At 31.4% G+C, this 21,658-nt stretch overlaps 1 protein-coding gene across 5 annotated transcripts in view; it reads left to right on the top strand.

Moving 5' to 3' along the window:
* LOC143064410 (uncharacterized) overlaps positions 1–21,658 on the top strand; it is a 58,946-nt gene that overhangs the window by 15,788 nt on the left and 21,500 nt on the right. For 2 of the 5 annotated variants that reach the window (XM_076237223.1, XM_076237219.1), the window contains exons 3-6: positions 6,575–6,637; positions 7,365–7,440; positions 12,840–13,016; positions 18,999–19,047. The gene's annotated coding sequence lies outside the window, so the exon portion shown is untranslated. Of the gene's footprint in view, positions 1–6,574; positions 6,638–7,364; positions 7,441–8,939; positions 8,959–12,839; positions 13,017–15,076; positions 15,095–15,266; positions 15,286–18,998; positions 19,048–21,658 lie in introns of those variants that run through there. The other 3 variants (XM_076237220.1, XM_076237222.1, XM_076237221.1) reach the window with 3 other exon arrangements.

Below are 21,658 nucleotides of genomic sequence, written 5' to 3'. Positions count from 1 at the left end.
TAATAGAGGATCGATACTTCTTGCTGAACTAGTAGCCATACTAATGGTCCTGGAGCACTGTATAACGACTATAAAGGACCAGTTTTCTGAGCTTAAAATACTGTCAGATAGCCAGACTGCTGTAGGCATCTTGACTCTGAACTGGAAATCTTCTAACTACATCGACACAATTACTGATATCAAAGAATGCATGGGAACGCTCTTAAGACACGGCATACTAACAACCCTATCTTGGATCCCAGGCCATGCTAATATAGCCGGGAACGAGATAGCGGACCAGTTGGCAAAAGACGCTGCAAAAGAGGCCTCATCACTAAATGATCAGTATAATGTCATAACCATGTCAGATGTAAGATGTGCAGTCAAGATGTCTACAAAACTCAAATGGCAAAGCAGATGGACAATTAGTGAAACTGGAAGACAGCTTTTCAACCTAATTCCTATCGTTGGTAAGGACGCACAACTAGACAAGCCTAACAACCAAATAGGAAGAATATTGTCAGAAATAAGAACGGGCTACAGCAGACTTAACAAATACAGAAACCAAATCGGTCAATCCCTCACGCCATATTGTGAATGCGGAGAAGAAGAAACATCAGAACACTACCTGCTATACTGCCCAAGATACCAACAAGAAAGAGAGGACATGCGAAGACAAATGGAACTACTTAACATCGATCCAACAAATATACAGTCAATACTAGCACCACCAAAAAGAGAAACCTACGAAGCAACATCGCAAATTGTAGGGGAATATATTACAAAATCAGGGAGATTCCAAGAACTTGCAATCCCTGATTCCCGATCCTGCGCCTAAACAAGTATACCAAAGTACCGCGAGATATTACCTCGAGCAACGGTGTACCATAAGAGGAGGAAGATAGCACACAGAGAACAGTAGTGTCAATTATTGACCTTAGGATCAGGATCAGGAAAACTATAGACCAATCACAATTGTCAGTTGTGTTGGGAAATTATTCACTTCGATTTTATGTAATAGATTATCAAATTTTTCCGATGAATTTTTATTAATAAATGAAAATCAGTTTGGATTTAGAAGTGGCTATTCAACAGTCGATTGCATATTTATACTGCACTCTTTCTTTGAAATTTTGAAATTAAAAAAGAAAAAAATGTTTTGTGCATTTGTAGATTTTGAAAAAGCGTTTGACACAGTCAGAAGAGACGCATTATGGTATAAGATGTTATTGAATAACATAAATGGTCATATGTATAACATAATTCAGGGCTTTCCATTGAAGCCGGTAGCCGGCGGAAATCCGCCGCTTACGGTGGCTTCAAGTGCCGGCTACTTCACTGACAAAAATATAAATTCAAAAAGAAAAAAATATCTTTTTCAAATGTTTACAGGCAGCCGAGAGACGTATTGTCGCAAAGTCGCGGTCACGATAAACAAGGATGAAAAGTCAGTGTTTACATTGGGCTAAATATAGTTCACATGAATTCAGGTCACTGATTGGTTGTTTATTTAAAGTCAGAATGCATCGTTTCTTTTCAAAGATAACAAGAGAGACGTTCCGGTGGTCATTGAACGAAAACAATAGAGACGTTCCGATAGTCATTTTTTTTGGATTTTGAAACGTGAAGACAATCAGATAGAATGACAATCTTATGTTATGGAATATTATTAGTCAAATTAAAGAAAGTGTAGTAGATCATATTGTTCACAATCTGGAAAACAGTATCTTTTGAAGTTCATTTTTCAAAGCCCATGTGGTGTTCAGAGAATCAAGGTCAAAAACGAAAGTAGAATATTGTCGACTCGACCTCAAATGAATAACATTTCCTAATGATTTATGTATCCTACTTATTGAACAGTTTACAAAAAAAAAAAAGAGAAAATCAGAGGATATATCAATTTTCTGTCAATGCTTGAGAAATAATTATGATTTAAATACGCGTAACTGTCTTAACAGAGAAAAGGGGGGGGGGGGGGTCATTTGTTTACAAATGCACGTAGTTATGCAAAATAAATCGATCAAGATTTCTAACAAACCGGATGATTATTTAAATAAAACTCCTTTAAAAGTAAATGAATTTTAAGCATAAGTTAATGAAAATAAAAAACTAACATAAAAAAAAATGAAATTTCTTTAAGTTTTTTTTTCTTTCTTTAATTTCATACATAAATAATGGTCATTTGAAAGATGAAATTAGGTGCCAGGAGATTGCGAGAATGCAGGATTTTGCTCTATTTATGCCAGAGCCCCCAGACCCCCTGCCGTAAGGCACAAAGCTTACAGCTTGGTGGGCGTCCGGCTTCGCCGAACGCATGTTACAGCCGCCTATAATTTTAATTGAGCCTTCTACTTCAATTTCAATGGAAAGCCCTGATAATTCATAAGATGTATGATAATATTAAGTCATGTTTATCTTATAATGGCAATATATCAGATTATTTTTCATGCAATATTGGCCTACGACAAGGGGAAAACTTATCTCCTTTTCTGTTCTCACTTTTCTTAAATGATTTGGAAAACTTTTTTATCATTGAGAACTTGATTGGTTTGAACACTATTGAAGATGCACTCGAGGAAAAATTAGATATTTATGTTAAATTGTTCGCAATCCTCTATGCAGATGATACTGTGCTAATGGCGGAATCGGCCAAAAATCTTCAACTATTGCTAGATAAATTCCACTCATATTGTGATGTCTGGAAAATGAAAGTTAATGTAGAAAAAACAAAAATTGTAATTTTTAGTAATGGAAGACAACCCAAAAATCTCAGTTTTACATATGATAACTCTGTTATAGATATCGTTCAAGAATTCAACTATCTTGGGATCTATTTTTCACGAAATGGGACATTTAAACACTGTAGAAAACACTTAGCAGAAAAAGCTACAAAGGCAATGTATGAGGTAATCAAAAAGGGGAGAAAACATGGGTTATCTATTAGTTGTCAATTAGATTTATTTGACAAGTTAGTGAAACCGGTCTTATTGTACGGTTGTGAAATTTGGGGGTTTGGGAATAACGACATTTTGGAGAAAGTTCAATTAAAATTCTGTAAGCTTCTTCTGCACCTAAAGTCTTCTACCCCAAATTGCGTAATATATGGTGAACTTGGACGATATCCCATCAATTTAGATATTAAAGTCCGTATGGTATCATTTTGGTTGAAATTAGTATGTGGTAAACCGACTAAATTATCAGCGACCATTTATAAACTACTGTATAAGCTGTCAAATGAAAATGATGTAAAATTTAGATGGTTAAACCATGTTGAATCTATTTTTAATGAAACGGGATTATCTTTTGTGTGGTTGTCTCAAACATGTATTAGTGACATTTGGCTAAAGAATACAATCAGAACATCACTCCAAGATCAGTTTCAACAAACATGGTTATCAAATGTGCAAGCATGTTCGAAGACATTAAATTATCGAATTTTTAAGGATACTTTTGGGTTTGAGAACTATTTTGATATTTTAGAATTTCTTGATATTTATATGTTATGCAAATTTAGAACCATCAACCATAAATTACCCATCGAGAAAGGGAGATGGACGAATATTCAGAGAGATAGACGAATTTGTAAATTCTGTAACTCTAAAGATCTTGGAGATGAGTATCATTATATTATGATGTGCACAGAGATGTCAGAAAAAAGAAACGAATGTATTGATAAAAAATATGTAAATCGTCCAAATATAATTATGTTTAAGAAAATTATGAATTTAAATATAAAATCTAAATTGAGAAAGCTGTGTACTTTCATTAGATTTATAAATTCCCATGTGTGCCCTCCTGGCTAAATACTATCAGTATAATTGTAAATAGTGTACATATTTTGCTCTGTGTATTCATGTATTTATGTCTGTATTATTGATGTCATGTAGTGTCTGTATACCATTGTAATTGCAAAGGTTTGACAGAATAAAGATATATATATAATAGATTTGGTTTCATGAATAAGTGAGATGAAAAGTCTTCCCACTCTGTTTTTACTAAAGTGGTATTATGATTTTATAAGCCTCTGCTAAGAAGAAACAGGGGCATATTTCTTTTCCATTTTACATCCCTAGATTGGTTTAAGCCCACACCAAATGATAAGAAATTTGTAAATGTTGTAACAAGTCTTTTAACACTGTATTTTACTGATGTATATTTTTACCCTAACAGAGTTATACCCATTTGATGAAGTTGAAAATTAGCAATTTGTTTTATTTCAAGAAGACAATGGAATTAAAAAGGTATCTAACTATTTCCATCCTAGACTTCCATCAGTGGCAAGACAGATAAATATAACAGTGTGAAAGTGAAAAGCTTAATTGGTACTCTTAGGTTAGCACTATAAAATTTATTAAGAATATTGATTCCTAATTCTAAACTTAGAGTAAGTAGCAGGTGATTGCCAGTTTTATCCCACGTTATTTCCTACATCTTGTAATGGTAAAGATATAGTGTTTTCTGAGTTCACCTAACAGCGATTCTATGAGACGACTTACAGTAAATGGGAATGTATTGTCATCTGCAGGGACACACAATTAATATTGTAATTTGCCTTCATTACAGTAGGCCTACAATCAATATTTCCCAACAACTTAACAAAATAACATCAGCAATTTTGTTAACAACTGTTACCTTATATGATTACATTCAATTTTCTCTTAAAGCTTCTCAAACTAATATATTACATGGTTTATTACCTTCCCTCAAATTTCTATTTTCACCCTTGGGATACAAAGAAATATGTTAAAGCTATTTCTGGATAATTTTGTGAGGATATTTTTTTTTAATGGAAATGTACTTTATTTTCCTATCAATACAATGTAGTAAAACAAATGTAAAGACCTTTTTTGGTTTGAAATTATTCACTTAAGCTTCATCATAGGACAAAAACTAAACATTTTCGGGCAAAAAAAAAAAGAATTTCAGGAGATGTAGGGGTATAAATCAATTAGACAGAAACCCAGCTTAAAAAAACAAAAAGACATCTAGAGGTGAACATAGTCATCAACATAATTGGGTGTCTATGAAATGTGTCAAGTCTTATGTCAACCGTCATCAACAATAGACAGGTGTCTATGAATTGTGTCAAGTCTTATGTTAACCGTCATCAACAATAGACAGGTGTCTATGAATTGTGTCAAGTCTTATGTCAACCGTCATCAACAATAGACAGGTGTCTATGAATTGTGTCAAGTCTTATGTCAACCGTCATCAACAATAGACAGGTGTCTATGAATTGTGTCAAGTCTTATGTCAACCGTTATCAATAATAGTCAGGTGTCTATGAAATGTGTCAAGTCTTGTGTTAACCGTCATCAACAATAGACAGGTGTCTATAATGTGTCAAGTCTATGATTGACCGTCATCAAGAATATACAGGTGTCTATACAATGTGTCAAGTCTAATGTCAACTGTCATCAACAATACACAGGTGTCTATAATGTGTCAAGTCTAATGTCAATTGTCATCAACAGTACACAGGTATCTACAATGTGTCAAGTCTAATGTGAACTGTAATCAGCAATAGTGAGTTGTCTTAATACAATGTGTCAAAGCAAGTTGCATAAAATTAAATAGAGATTATCAAAGATCTGCCTTCAAGACCAATTCTTTGTATACAAGAATCATGATACAACTTAAGGCAATCACAGTAAAAGTTCCTATACATGGACAGAAACAAAAATATACATAGGGCATGGTTTAAATTCCTTTTTCAAACTTTTAATTTTCAATGGGAAACAAGAGGAACAAAATTAAAAAACAATTAAGACAAAGGACAAGTCTTAAATGTGACAAAAGAAACAAAAGAACTTGTTAAAAACACATATTTTAAAATAATACAAAAATTCTTATATTTACACAATTTTAGAGTAAAATTCACATTAAACAACACTATGTAGTACTTGTATTTTTAAGTGTCTTATTTTTTTGAAAAATTGGTTTTGATGGGGAGACGACATATTTAATATTATTATCTGTTTTTTTATTAAGAAATTACATTAGCCATATTAAGACAATCTTGCATGAATTGCCAATCTTTATATTGACATTGCTCGCTAACAGTTTTTGTTCCACCAGGGTTTGTTTTTCTCCCAATAAACTACGACAGTAAAAGATAATTAGACAGGATAATTATAACTTTTGATAACTAACATCAACGGAAATTTACTGTCCAATAATGGACGTCAATTTCACTGTCAGATAGATTTTTGATCCTGTAGAATTAAGACTGACAGCCGAGATGGGTTTGTAGAAACTGTTGGCTATTGATCTATGTTAAGACATAGGAAACTCTAACATTAAGCTTTTCCCTGATTAATAATCGATATGAAATAAAGGGGTGGTGTTGTGATAAGAAACTTATGTGGGTATTGGATTAATAGGACCACACATCGTGCATTGTATAAGGTGATTTTAGATGTAGATTACTTTTAAGGTAAAAAGAATTTATGATTTAAAATACAATTTAGAGAATTTGAAGTATTGATGCATGTTTGATTTTAAAAATGACCAAAATAGGTTTCACAAACATGAACCTGAAAATATTTGAACTTATAAAATTTATTTATTAACTAAAACTTTCTGGAAATTTCAGAACAAAGGATACTTTACTGGTCAACTTCTGTTGCAATTTTGGAAATAGAAAACAGTTAGAGAGGTATAGTGTATATTGAAAAGTTTAAGAATTTTTATAGTGTTATTCTTACAATGTGTGGCAAAAGTAGTTGAGTATTTTATAGATTACATATTTATGGATACATTGTACTTAAACTTTAAATTGAAAGTTAGGTGCAATAAAATCTCTCTTTACCCTTTGAAGAGTGTCTGCTGTAAATTAGGAAACATTGCTCATTCTTTATTTGCTTTAACAGTGGAAAAGTTGAGGGTCATTTCTATTTTTGGGAAGTGATTTTTTAATTAAACTTTCTATTTTAAGATACTTTTGATCGTAGTAAATTTATGATTTTAACAAATTTAAATGATACTTTGAATTCATTATAGTCTTGGAAATGTTTTCAGTAATGAATTATATGCTTTGATAGTATAAATTGGTTAAATAATTTCCTTTAAGTATATTATCATAAACTATATCAAATGGGCTGGATCAAATATAATTTTTAATAAATTATTTTGTTTTTTCAAAATAAACCTTATTTAGTTATCTCTTAGGTCAGGTCTTATCAGTTTCAAATAAACAATTAATTGTAAGATAAAAATGGTAATTAATATGTTATAAAGTTGTTTAACAAGATATATCAAAGGATTGTTATCACACTGTTAACCCAAGAGTTATGAATTAATAGCTAATTATGTTTGTGAGGTTAATCTGCCCCTAGGGAACATGCTAAATTATGGACTCAGGAAATTCATGTATTTATTTTTAGGATTTGGAATCTGAAGTCACATTGGAATGATAGCATGTGTTAAAAGTTCAGTCAACAGCACCAGTACTTTGAAAAGGTAATTAGGTTATTTTTCTGTATGCAAGTTTTTATATTCAAATCATAAATATTTTATCTTTATAAAAATTAGTTGTTTTATTCTGAGGTTTTATATAAACATGCATATGATAAAGAGATGCATTGAAAACTATATGAAATGATAAAGAAATTATACCCAAGGATTTTTGTAGTAACTATTTTTTTAAATTTGAGATTGATTTTACGTTTCTGAGTTATGTGATTGTATTCATAAAAAAAGGGGTATTTTTCAGTTTTTTGCCAATGCTTTGAGCAGTTATCATGAAACTTAAAAGCAACTGGCATATCATGGGCTCATGGCACATCTGTTTATTACTTTTGTTAGCTTTATTTTATTATAATTATCTTTCTATAGGAAGGGAATATCTGGTCAGGGGAAGACAAGGTTTATCATGTTTTATAGAAAAGTACATGTACTCTTTACACATGATATATTAAACAAGCCTTATGGTCAGGGTGTCAGTGACAATGGCAAGACATATTGTTCTAATTAATCTAATGATGGTGATATATTATCGTACCTAACTAAAATAATAACACTAAGAATTATACAGAGGGTAAAAGATCCCATAGTGGTGATTTGTATCTTGGAGTGTGTGCTAATTGAATATATCCTTTTCCTTTCATGGGTTTTAATGTAAGTTGCCTGATAATGAGGGAAGATACTAAGGTCAGTGGAAAAGCTAAAGACAAACTTTAACCAATAGATTAACAGAAATACAAAGTGATTCTGTTGTTTTAATGTAGAATAATGACTTTCTTTGAAAACATTACATGACCATTATTCCTGGATAATTAAAATATTTATTTTGTCCAATGTTCACTACTGTTTCTACTATTACATATATGTCTTATTATTACAAAAGTTGTGAATTATAGTAATGATCTTCTTAAAAACAATTTTGATTAAATGATTTTATTGCAGTTAGTGAAAGATCATACAAATTGCAAAATAGAGGAAACTTAATTGTTTCAATATTATGAACTTAAATAACCAATAAATTAAAAAGAAAAATATTTTGCTATAAAAGTTAAAGTTGTATAAAATTTGACAGCTGAAATCAGAAATTCAAGATAACCTTACACTTTAACTTGGCAATTGTTATTAGTTATAATGTATAGTGTTTGTCAAAACAGGTGAAATCTTTTGACATATTGAGTGTGATTTTTGTAATACACTGCCAATCACTTTACTCTAATTTGACTTTTTACCTGTTCATTTCTATTCACCTGTGTAATATAATTGACCTAGGACCCCTGTCAGGTAATGTATCCAGCTGGGAGGGTTAACAAGCTTTAAAAGTGTCAAAATAAGTGGGAAATTGGGACAAATAATGATTAAGGAAATCTTTAATCTCTTATACTGATTTATCTTATTATATATAGAGCTATGTCATTTATAGACAGGATAGGATTGTCATCTTTCCTTTGGTCAGTATAGGAGATAATGTTTACCTTATACATTACAGAATTCTGTCAAAGCATGAGCAAAGTAGAGGTAATTAAATGCATAATTGATGAGCCATAGTACCAGTACAATGTAAAACCTTGAAACATGCATGATTATTTCATTGAGGAGAAAATATTTTTAACATCTACATGTGAATTCACCTAGCTCTGTCGACAAGTGGGTACAAATTTTCAAGATTATTTTCAGACATTTGGATCCTTACCTTACCTCTGTATCTTTAACCCCCTTTGTAGAGGAACCATACGCTAGTATGTAGAACTTGTGATCTTTCCTATATACAGTGATGCCTCCACCAAATATGTGTTGCAGTGATCTATTTACACAGTGAAGTCCTACCCACAAGATCGAGAGTTGACTCATACCACATGTTCATCTTCTTATGAATAGTGAAAGAATATTTTAACATGCAAATTATAAATTTATTTATCCCATATAGTTTCCATGCAAATGATTCCATAAACTAGATTTAATCTCTTTAAACGAGGGATTGAAATTATTCCCCACACAAAAGGAGGGGTATACTGGTATTCCTTTGTATGTCATACTGCATTCCAGTTCATCAAAATGTGTCGCCCTGTTTTCAGGACCTACAAGTCAGAGATGGTAACAAGCTTTACATGACTGTGCTATACCATAGGATTGCTTTTGATTTTCATCACTCATCAAATACAAATACCATTATATTTGTACACATATAAATGGCCTGTATGAATTTTTCTACATTTCAAATCAGAACTTCCTGATATATGAAATCAAGCTTTATGAAAGCATGTTATAATATACTGTATGGTCCATGTTCTCTTCCTTTTAAGTATAAAATGTTTTACTTAAGCACCATATCTAAGATTTAAGACACCACAGTGACCAGGAAGAAAGTTACTAAATATCAGTTCCAGAACTTAGAAATCAGAACTATTCTATGTGATTATATTGGACCTAAAATTGCATGAAATGTAACATTAGTATTTAAATGGAAAATATTTCGATCAAAGATTTTCTGATGAGTGAAGAAAATAACAAAATGAACAAGCTCTGACCATGGAAGTGTTATTATTAACTCTCATTTTACACCCAAGCTCCAATAGTTAGGATGTCATGATGATGTTATTAATTGTGCACTTTTATCTCGAAAATAATAATTTTGACTATTTTCTGGTTACAGGTAGGATGTATAACTCAACCATCGTTGTATATATCTGTATATCACAAATTTATTTTTGGTGGCAGTTTTCAACAGTTTGTGGCCAATTCCTTTAGAAACAAGAAGACTAATAATGCAAATCATCAGGAATTTAAGCTAAATCTTGATTAAATATTATATCTTTGACGCAGTCAACAATTTCTAAAACAAATGATAGGCAAAATAGTGCCTAGTTTATTTGAATTTGTACATTTGTATTCTGTATTACACATGGGATGAGTATTTAGTATATACCCATCTAGAAACTTTCAAGCATAATACAAGGAGGTATTAACCAAAAGATACCCATACTTGTATTAACCAGTATCTTCATATTGTGAAAATGTGAATGATATTTTAAATCTCCTCACAAATGCATTATCATAGCTTCTACATTAACGTTTTTTAAATTTTAAGGCTTTTTAAAAGCTGTATATGTATATATTTTACTTAAATAAAATGACATTTTGCGTTGATAAGAGGATAAAGGCAGTCAGCATTTTTTTGCTTCATCAAGTTTGATTTATTTTCAATGAGTTTCTGAAAATACTTGTTATTTGGCTGTGAAATAGTAATACTTGATCCATTCTGGTGAAAGACATTTTGTTGGCTTCACTGGATCACTGATTGAGTTATAAAACTGGAAATAACATTTCTAGTCTGTTTCTTTACATTTCATTCAGTGATTATGTTAGACAAGTAAGGAAAATATCCAATTTATTTCTTGGAAGATGCTACAAGAAAAAATTGTGGCAATTACGTTACAGGACAAGTAACAAAAATAACCAATTTTTACCCCAAAAATTGCTGTAAACGAAAATTTGTTGTGTTGTAATTTGTAATTTAATGTCTAGTCTACAAAAATTAACCGGATACTGTCTGTAAGAAGTAATAATTCTAGGTTTACATAGCAAATACTTTGGTTTCTATGTTTTACTGACATATATATGTTCTGTAATTGCTTGTTTCCTAGACTTTATTATTAGGTTTCTACTACTTTTAAGGGCATATCACTGAATGTTATTACTCATAACAAAATGTACTTATAAGCTGTCAGGCAAATGTCAAGAAATCAAAAGTTGAAAAAGAAGGGCGAAAGATATCAGAGAGACATTCATGTTAAACTTTTTCAAACAAATTGAAAAGGATCATTATTAATTTAGAAATAATTTGCAGTGTCAAATAATGTCTTTGTTGGTAGACTGGGTGTCTTGGTCAACTAACTTGCTGAAATATTAATTTCTTCTTTTTTCATGGTCATATCTTTGACAATCTATCTTTTTATACATATATGTGCATATATATAAATTTATGACCATATTTTGATAATTGGCTGTAATCACTGACCAATTCCTATTTTTTTATGCCCCTTGGGTATTATGTTTTCTGGTCTGTGCATCCGTCCGTCTGTCCCTCTCCAAGTTAAAGTTTTTGGTCAGGTAGTTTTTTATGAAGTTGAAGTCCTACCAACTTGAAACTTAGTACATGTGTTCCTTATGATATGATCTTTCTAATTAGAGTTTTGGTTTCTTCCAGGGTCAATATTTGTTTGCTGATTTTTCACACAAATATTTATACACCCTTTATAATAAAGGAAAACTGTTACTACACATCAACATAGAAAATGATAGTGGGATTGGGGCATCCATGTACTATGGACACATTCTTGTTTTAACTCTTAAAAGATGTTGATATTTAAAAAGGGGACGACAATAATTACCATTTGTGGTCATACATGCAAAGTTATAGTAAATATAAAACAATACATTTCCCCAAAAAATCTAAACTTTCTACAGAGACAATGGTTACAACTGGATTGTAATGTGTCAGATAAAAGAACGCTGGTCAAATTAAAAAGAAAAAGGGAAGAGTTGAACCCATTATTACACACGCACTAACTTGCTTACATCAAAAACAAAAACCTTTTTACAAGAAATAAAATAATATTTTGATTTTATGCCTAAATTTTAGAAATCAGTAATTTGTTGTACAGTACAATGTCAGTAATTATTCAAGAAAAAAAGTATTTAACTTCACTAAATGAATTCACTATATCTTTTCTGAGAACTAAAAGAAAAAGGCCACCCTGTGTTTTGTTGAATTTCTTTTTTAATGATAAATCAGGTCATACCCATTTATGTGTGACATCATTATTTATAAATGTTTTATTTAATTAATAAGGCATATACATGCAAGAAAATACATTTCATTTGGTATGAATAAAAGCAGCTATAATGTAAATTAAAAAAGGGTGAATTTTAAAGAATCTGTTGTCAATGAAATGAATGAAAATCATATTGATATTGGTTTTCTTGTTTTATGAATTCATTATTTTTAAGAAATTTAGAGATAAAAAAATCTGCCATTTATAATCAATAGAGGTCAAGCCAGGTCAAGTGGATTAGGCAAATTATCACAAATTGATAAAACTTCAAAAATCACAGCAGGTTAGCATCAATCATTGTGTGTGGAGTACCTTGATAATCAGTTTCTATGGCAACTGCACTCTAAAGATTTTGGAATGATGCACACACACAAAGATTTGTGGGTATTTTTCCACAGTTAGGTAAACAGTTCATTAATCAAGTTAGTTTGGTTTCTTCCAGTGTCAATATTTGTTTTCTGATTTTTTCACACAAATATTTATACACCCTTTATAGTAAAGGAAAACTGTTACTACACATTATTTTGTCAAAGAGAAGAAAAATAGATTTTTTTTTCACTACAGGAAATATTATTAGTTAATTCTGCCAATGTTCTAACAAAGAAGAGAAAGAGATTGATTGGTTCAAGTGTGAATTTTAACATCTGGATTAATCTTCATTTCCAGGATGATATAAACAGTTAATGGATTAAGATTTTCTTGGTACAGAAGAAGAAAAGAATTCTAATTACATGATCTTAAGTAAGTATTAAATATTATTCATTTAGAATTATAGAATTTTATCTGATTATACAAGAATTGTTTTAGCTTAACTTTAAAGAAAAATAAATAGGAGAAAGATAAAGGAATGCTTATTTTATTTCTGTTTAAAAACACAAGTTTGTAATTTTATAAATACATTTGTATATCAAAACTTATGTAAACATTCACAGGATTAATGTAAGCATGTCCATTTTAGGCCTGTTTCTAAGTTGCATTATTGAGATAACTAACACAGATACAGATTGTAACTTTGTACTTTTATTTCTGGTCAACAGATATTTAGGCAAAAAGTATTTGCAGGATAGGATAAAGTTTTTAAAACATGGACAAAGTTGTAATCTATCAGTGTCATGACATAACAATTAGATAATCTAAATAAATGCATGTGTTTATAAATGCTAACACAAGACTTATTGGTTAACGTTAGCTAGTTGATTTTAATGATGTTTTAGATAATTAGATTGTAGTGTCCTTTCTTAAAGTCTGTTTATAATCAACACATGTCAGGGTAATCTATAATAATGACTGTACAAATTTATCTCAGGTCTGGTAAAAGGCATTTAAACCTCCTATTATAGAACTGGTCATTCAGATAGAAGTGAATGGCTTAAAAACAGTCTTTTTTTTGCTTGACAATAGGTAGAATTTTGTCACATAAAATTTGATAAGTGTTAGAATTATCAGTTTAAGAATGATTTAGTGTGTCAAATAATGACACTGTTTATACATTGTAGCCATCTCTGGCAGCTGACTGTTTGAAATCTCACTATTGTTTGTTTCCTGGTCATTTCTGTTTATGGTGAATACATGACATATGTAGCTTTATAAAGTATATATATGATTACACACTATCACAAATTTTGGGGGATCATTATCTGTTAAAATGCTCTGTAATAACATTTATTGTAGTAACAGATGTGGATCCATGATTTAGAAAAAGGGGTGCCACCAAACTAGTCACCATTAGGAGTGGGACAAATTAAAAGTCTGCATTAACCAAATATGTTGCTCCATAAAGGGGGAGGGCAGAGGTCCCCTTTTCTTTGGCATCAATGTCTTAGGGCCCTGTATGGAATTTCCAGTAACCTAACAGTAACCTTGTCATTTAGTCTATCAATCTGTTTGTCTGTCTATTTGTATGCCTCCTTTGTCTTAAAAAGGTTCATTTGGGTTGCTTCTAAACATGCTAAAGATACATCAAATTAAGCCTTATATTTTTATGTGGAGCCCTTGTTGACTTTTCATTTATTTATTTTCTTATTTATTTCTGCATGTAATTCAACAAAACAAAAAAATCCTGCAATATATATTTCAACAGATTTACTGTTACTCCTCAAAGATAAGGAACTAACATATAAGTATGTTTAACATATAGAAAAAGAAGATATAATGTAATATGATTGCCAATGAGACAACACTCAACAAGAGTCCAAATGATACAGAATTTTACAGCCCCATAGGTCACTGTATGCCCTTTTACAAAAGCTAAACTGAATAGTCAGCTATAAAAGGCTTCAACTGACAAATGTACAAATGTAAAGTAAAACAATGCAAACGTGAAAACTATTTCATGTACAAAATAAGGAACGAAAAACAATTATGATACATGGCAAAAAGAACAATCACTGAATTACAGGCTATATTCAGCATTGTACTGATGTGGCAGAGTTACATGCCAGGTGTTTATAATGCTTCACCCAGGGTACCTTTATCTTTCATTTTAGTCAAATTAAGTACATGATGTAAGGTGTTCAAACTTATCTTCCTCCTCAATGTGGAATAAAAACCTGACTGCAATAATTTTGAGATTTTGTTTGTATATTTATGATATGTGGTGCCATATTGACTAAGGATTCTAGAGATATACCATCTGGTTGAGTGATTTTTTCTGACAAGACAAGCACAGGTAGTATATACATTTTTTTCTGAAAAACTTCAGTTGTCAACACTTTTTTGCAATGGCTGAAAATATTGAAGCTGCCTGTGTCTGATATTAAGTTGAAGATAATGTGTTCATTTTACATTTGACAGAAGTACTGACTTTTGAAAATTTAATGGTAAGTGTAGTTAGCCACTTTGAAACTGTTGTGAAGGATATTCATTTTAAAAGATCGTATAATGGTAACTGTCTGAGTTTTTTTCTGGAGCTGCTTTGATCTTTCATACATTGTCATAGGTCTATGTCCGAAATCTATAACAAGTTGGACACCACTGGATTGAAAATTATGGCATGTGATAGATGTATCAGGTCAGTAATAGTACTAACTTATCGTTGTATGGATTCTATAACATTTTAAAGAGAATGGTTTAATGAGTACCCATTTTAAGTCAGTAAGTGAAGGTATTCTTTTCCAGTAAAGGAAATCTCTGTTAAACATGTTAAACATTTGTTAAACCAATATTTTTGTTACCAAAATTACCTTTTTAGCAGGTTTAGTCAATAGTAAAAGTATTGTAATTTAAATGTAAATCTCATTAACTCAAAGTGTAACCAAATACTAAAGTTAAATCAGCCATGAAGAGGATGCTTGATAAATCATTATTTTGTCAGAAGAGGATTGATAAACACCTTGAAATAAATAATAAGAGCTAAGGGGATCACATGTTTAAGATAAGCAAGACATCTAAATTATTTAGGGGGAATAAAACTTAATTTGTAGCAGGACAGTTGTTAAATATTTTGGAAGTAAATATTCACTGTTTAACATGTTTAAGTAAAATACAAAACAGTTAGTAAATGCTTTAGTCAGTAAGATACAAAAATTACATAGATTATATATGTAGATAATGAATTCTTACATAGAATTATATAACCTGACAGCTACACTTGCGTACTGCAAAATATACATGTCAATTCCAGATTTATCTTACATATTTGAAGATGGCAGTTACTTGGTATGATAGTACTGATAAAAAAAAGGGATAATTGAAAAAATAAAAATAAGTTGAGAATTGATATACAATATATTGACTGAAGTTGGCTGCAAAAATATAAATAAGCATTGGCCTTTATTCTGTGGACATCTAGTACATGATTGTATTGCTATTACATATGTCATGAGTTGGATGTGAACCAGTGTGGTTCACTACTTTTCCAAACAGATAACCTTGCAAAGGTTGCTAGCTATGCAGGTTTGTTTCACTCTTTTGCCACACAGGTCACAGTTTTGCAGTGTTTGCCATAAAAGTTTGGATTCCTTTGATTCATTCCTCTGCCATACAGGTTATTTTTGCCACACATGTGAAGGTTTGAGTGACCCCTATCTGTCCTATGACATACAGGTAAATTTTCCATTCTGTTGTTCTGTCCTTTTCCTAACAAGTAATTTTGCTCCTCATGTTTGCTATGAAGTTTTGAGTGTATTCACTGTATTTGTTCATTCCTTTGCCATACAGGTAAATTCGCAATGCTTGCTATAAAGGTTTGTTTATCTTGGTTCATTCCTTTGCCATACAGGTAAATTTGCAATGTTTGCCATAATGGCTATTGTGTTTTGATCAGCCTGTCCATCAGTCCATCTTGTTAGCCCTCTCACAGGTAAAATTCTTGACAGATTTTTATAAAACTTATACTATATGTTGATATCAGCAATATCTCTTGACAAGTTCTATAATGGTGGATGATCGACTTTTTATAAAAAAGAGTTATACCTTAGAAATATTAAATATGTACAATGTGGGGGACATTGGAACTGTGTTCTAATATTTAATAGTTGATAGGAAGATCTTGGTTAATTCCTTTGACTAACAGGCAGGTTTCCAATTTTGTTCATTGGCTAGCAGAAAACTTTGCAACAGTTTCTATGAATGTTTTGGTCTTTTGGGTTATCCATTTGTAGTAAATGTAACTGCCATTGCATAAATGTTGTGAAGTTCTGGCTGCCTTAGCTTCATCCTTTTGATTTACCATTAATATTGCCACTCTTGCTGAAATAAAGGTATCATGAATATTCAATTGCCAATCTAGTTGTGAAGCTTGAATTATTAGTCCTGACTTTTGACTTAATATTTGCATGCATATTGGTTTGAAGGGGGTGGGGGGTGGGGGTTAGGAAGTGTCCTGATCCCGAAATCCTGAGATCCCAAATTTGAATAAATTTAAATCCTGACATTGAAAAAAGAATTCCGGTATCCCGAAAGGGGTCAATCCCTAAATCCAGAGCTTAAAAACACCCTATCCAGGAGTCCTGATAAAGGTCCTATCCCACATCTTTGAGGGATTTCCTTGGAACTACTCATCTCCATATATATGTTCATAAGTTCTTTTAGTTTGATGAACATTTTTTAATACCTTTCTGAGAAATTCTTGATCGATATATGAAATTTAATTGCTCAACCAACTGCTTATTATCAAAGTTCAAAACAATACAAAAGAAAGGCAAAACACTAAATTATGTTTCAGATTTTTTTCTCGTTTAGGTAGTTCACTGTGAAAATGTTTTAATATATTTCAGTGTAACAGAAATAAACATTGATTTAAAGCTTTTTTTTTTTTTTTTGTGATTGCCCTGTCTGGAGGGAAGATATATATATTATTTTAGTTACTCAATCAACACCTTTAACCTAACCATCAATACGTTACCATAGAAACTTATCTGTTTGATCTCTTATGTTAACATTGAAGTAAATAACAGAAACCATCATGTTTTTGATGGAAGCACCTTTACCCATAATAATGTTTACATGACTAAGTTTTTATTTATCATTGCTTGTAGGTTTAGAATGATAAAGGCATTCCATGGAGTGCATATGATTCAGTATGATATGAAATAATAAGTTTGATGCAAGGGTTGAATAGATATGGCCTGAGGTTTATAGATAAGGTCTGTAGTAAGGTTGGAAAATATGTCATCTGAGGGTAACACAGCTCAGGCCTGTAGCCAGGTCCTATGAATTATTTAGGGGCCATGTAGACTAAGTGTGACTTTGAGATGAAGAACAGCTTTTTGTGTACTTTTTTTTCTGTTGTGCATGAACTGTTTTGTGTCATGGATAGATACCCATATCTTTAACTTCAATCTAAATCGAGACTTCAATAACAGTATTTAATATTTCAGGGGATTCATTTACTTGATACGGAGAAATATTGATCTCTGTATGTTTTTTTCAAAAAGTCAGGTCATACTTGCTGCTAGAGTAGCCGGGTCCACAAGCAGAAGTTGCTGGTGGAAATCCCCGGCCTCCAGGGCCCTTAAGACAACCCTGTGGATTGTTTTCTGAACCCTCACCCCCTCGCTACAGGTGAAATGGCTAGTAAAATGGGGACCTAGGAATTATGCTTTACTTAGGCAATATGAAAGTTTTCAATAATTAAGAAGGAGCCTTTGAGAGGAAAGGTCAGGAATTTAACTTAATTTAGAATAAAGCATGATACACATAGAATATCAAATTATGTTTGTGACTTAAATTTATTTTCTTCCACAATTTTTTGAAGTAAACTGTTTATCTTGTTTAATGCTATCCTTGTTTTGGTCATCTGTTTCTCCTCATCCAGGGAGCATAAGGTAACAATAATTTTGTGGATAGTTAGAATGGATTAATCTGATTTAGTTAATGAAAAATGAAAATGTCTTTAAATGTAAATATATAAAAGAAGATGTGGTATGATTGCCAATGCATTATATGTATCATTTTGATTCTTATTTATTTTGTATTATAGATATATATATATATATATATATATTCCATCTTATCTGTTGAATGTATTATGATATATGGTGTGTATGAAGTAGTTATAATATATAGTACTACACTTGCTTTGATATTATCTCTGCTTTTGAGAAAGATATCAAGAAAGTGTGTAAGCTGAGCAGTAGATTTGTGAATGAATGTTAGGATTACTTTTGATGTCTAGTGGGACTAATTTAGAATGACTTTAAGTGTGTCTGTAAATTAAAGTTTATTACACTTCCTTACTTCGGACACTTAATCTGTTATTTATTTGTAAATTTATCTTTACAGAATTCTTTGAAGATGGCTACACAGGAAGATAATATTTCATCTTAATTGTGTGAGTATCTATGATAATTTGTCAGATGTTTGTACTTTTGATTCTAGAGTTATCTCCCATTCTTACAAAAATTAGGAAATGTGGCATAAATGTCAATTATCCATTTAAGATTATCATAAGAGGAAAGAGATGTGGTATGAATGACAATACAACAGCACTAAATATTTAAAGAGAATGATGTAAGCAAATATACAGGTAACTACAGGTTAATACAACATACAGGTAACTACAGGTTAATACAACATTCAACAATGAGCAAAACTCATAAAAGACGGAATACTATGAATGTGAAAAAAATTGTCAGAAGAGAAAGTAATCAACCTATAGGGCTTATTAAGTCTAATAACATTAAACATAAAACAATATAAAAATTTTTCGTCGTATATTGCTATCACGTTGGCGTCGTCGTCGTCGTCCGAATACTTTTAGTTTTCGCACTCTAACTTTAGTAAAAGTGAATAGAAATCTATGAAATTTTAACACAAGGTTTATGACCACTAAAGGAAGGTTGGGATTGATTTTGGGAGTTTTGATCCCAACATTTTAGGAATAAGGGGCCAAAAAGGGCCCAAATAAGCATTTTCTTGGTTTTCGCACAATAACTTAAGTTTAAGTAAATAGAAATCTATGAAATTTTGACACAAGGTTTATGACCACAAAAGGAAGGTTGGGATTGATTTTGGGAGTTTTGGTTTTAACAGTTTAGGAATTAGGGGCCAAAAAAGGGTCCAAATAAGCATTATTCTTGGTTTTCGCACAATAACTTTAGTTTAAGTAAATAGAAATCAATGAAATTTAAACACAAAGTTTATGACCACAAAAGGAAGGTTGGTATTGATTTTGGGAGTTGAGGTCTGAACAGTTTAGGAATTAGGGGCCAAAAAGGGGCCAAAGTAAGCATTATTCTTGGTTTTCGCACCATAACTTTAGTATAAGTAAATAGAAATCTATGTAATTTAAACACAAGGTTTATGACCACTAAAGGAAGGTTGGGTTTGATTTTGGGAGTTTTAATTTTGGTCCCAACAGGTTAGGAATAAGGGCCCAAAGGGTCCAAAATTGAACTTAGTTTGATTTCATCAAAAATTGAATAATTGGGGTTCTTTGATATGCCGAATCTAACTGTGTATGTAGATTCTTAATTTTTGGTCCCGTTTTCAAATTGGTCTACATTAAGGTCCAAAGGGTCCAAAATTAAACTTAGTTTGATTTTGACAAAAATTGAATCCTTGGGGTTCTTTGATATGCTGAATCTAAAAATGTACTTAGATTTTTGATTATTGGCCCAGTTTTCAAGTTGGTCCAAATCGGGTCCAAATTAAACTTTGTTTGATTTCATCAAATTTTGAATAATTGGGGTTCTTTGATATGCCAAATCTTACTGTGTATGTAGATTCTTAATTTTTAGTCCCGTTTTCAAATTGGTCTACATTAAAGTCCAAAGGGTCCAAAATTAAACTAAGTTTGATTTTAACAAAAATTGAATTCTTGAGCTTTTTTGATATGCTGAATCTAAACATGTACTTAGATTTTTGATTATAGGCCCAGTTTTCAAGTTGGTTCAAATCAGGATCCAAAATTATTATATTAAGTATTGTGCAATAACAAGAAATTTTCAATTGCACAGTATTCAGCAATAGCAAGAAATCTTCAATTGCACAGTAATGTGCAATAGCAAGAAATTTTCAATTGCACAGTATTGCGCAATAGCAAGAAATCTTCAATTGCACAGTATTGTGCAATAGCAAATATTTTCAATTGCACAGTATTGCGCAATAGCAAGAAATATCTAATTGCACAATATTGTGCAATATCAAGAAATTTTCAATTGATTGGAGTTATCTTTCTTTGTCCAGAATAGTAGTTGAATCAACTTAAATCATTGTTTTATACAATATACAATGTATATTCACTTTTACTACCAACTGATAAATTAAAACAATCTTTACCATTCAGTGATAACAAGCACCTTTTGTTACATTTTAATATTTTATGATGTATTTAAATGAGTAGTTATTGTTGCAAACTCCATTAGAAATTTGAATTGCGATCAGTTTTGGAAAAAGGGAAAGGGGGATGTGAAAAAAAAAATGGGGGGGGGGGGGGGGGGGGGGGGGGGTTAAATTTTTCTCATTTCAGATTTCATAAATAAAAAGAAAATTTCTTCAAACATTTTTTTGAGAGGATTAATATTCAACAGCATAGTGAATTGCTCAAAGGAAAAAAAAGTATTTTAAGTTCATTAGACCACATTCATTCTGTGTTAGAAACCTATGCTGTGTCAACTATTTAATCACAATCCAAATTTAGAGCTGAATCCAGCTTGAATGTTGTGTCCATACTTGCCCCAACCGTTCAGGGTTCAACCTCTGTGGTCGTATAAAGCTGCGCCCTGCGGAGCATCTGGTTATATTTTGGATTGAGATGTAATTTGAGACCTCTCCTCATTCATGTGTGTGTGATTGAATTCTTTATGTTTTTCAAGGCTACCATTAACCATGTGAATGCACTTTTGTATGATTATTATTTGATAAACATAGTTAGGAATATTTTACTATGATTGGCTACAAGCACTTCCTGTTGATCAGATATTTGGGCATTGGGCAGTTTC

The sequence above is a fragment of the Mytilus galloprovincialis genome, chromosome 2, assembly GCF_965363235.1.
Source record: "Mytilus galloprovincialis chromosome 2, xbMytGall1.hap1.1, whole genome shotgun sequence".
NCBI lineage: Eukaryota > Metazoa > Mollusca > Bivalvia > Mytilida > Mytilidae > Mytilus > Mytilus galloprovincialis.
This window is presented reverse-complemented; position numbering and strand designations above follow the sequence as displayed.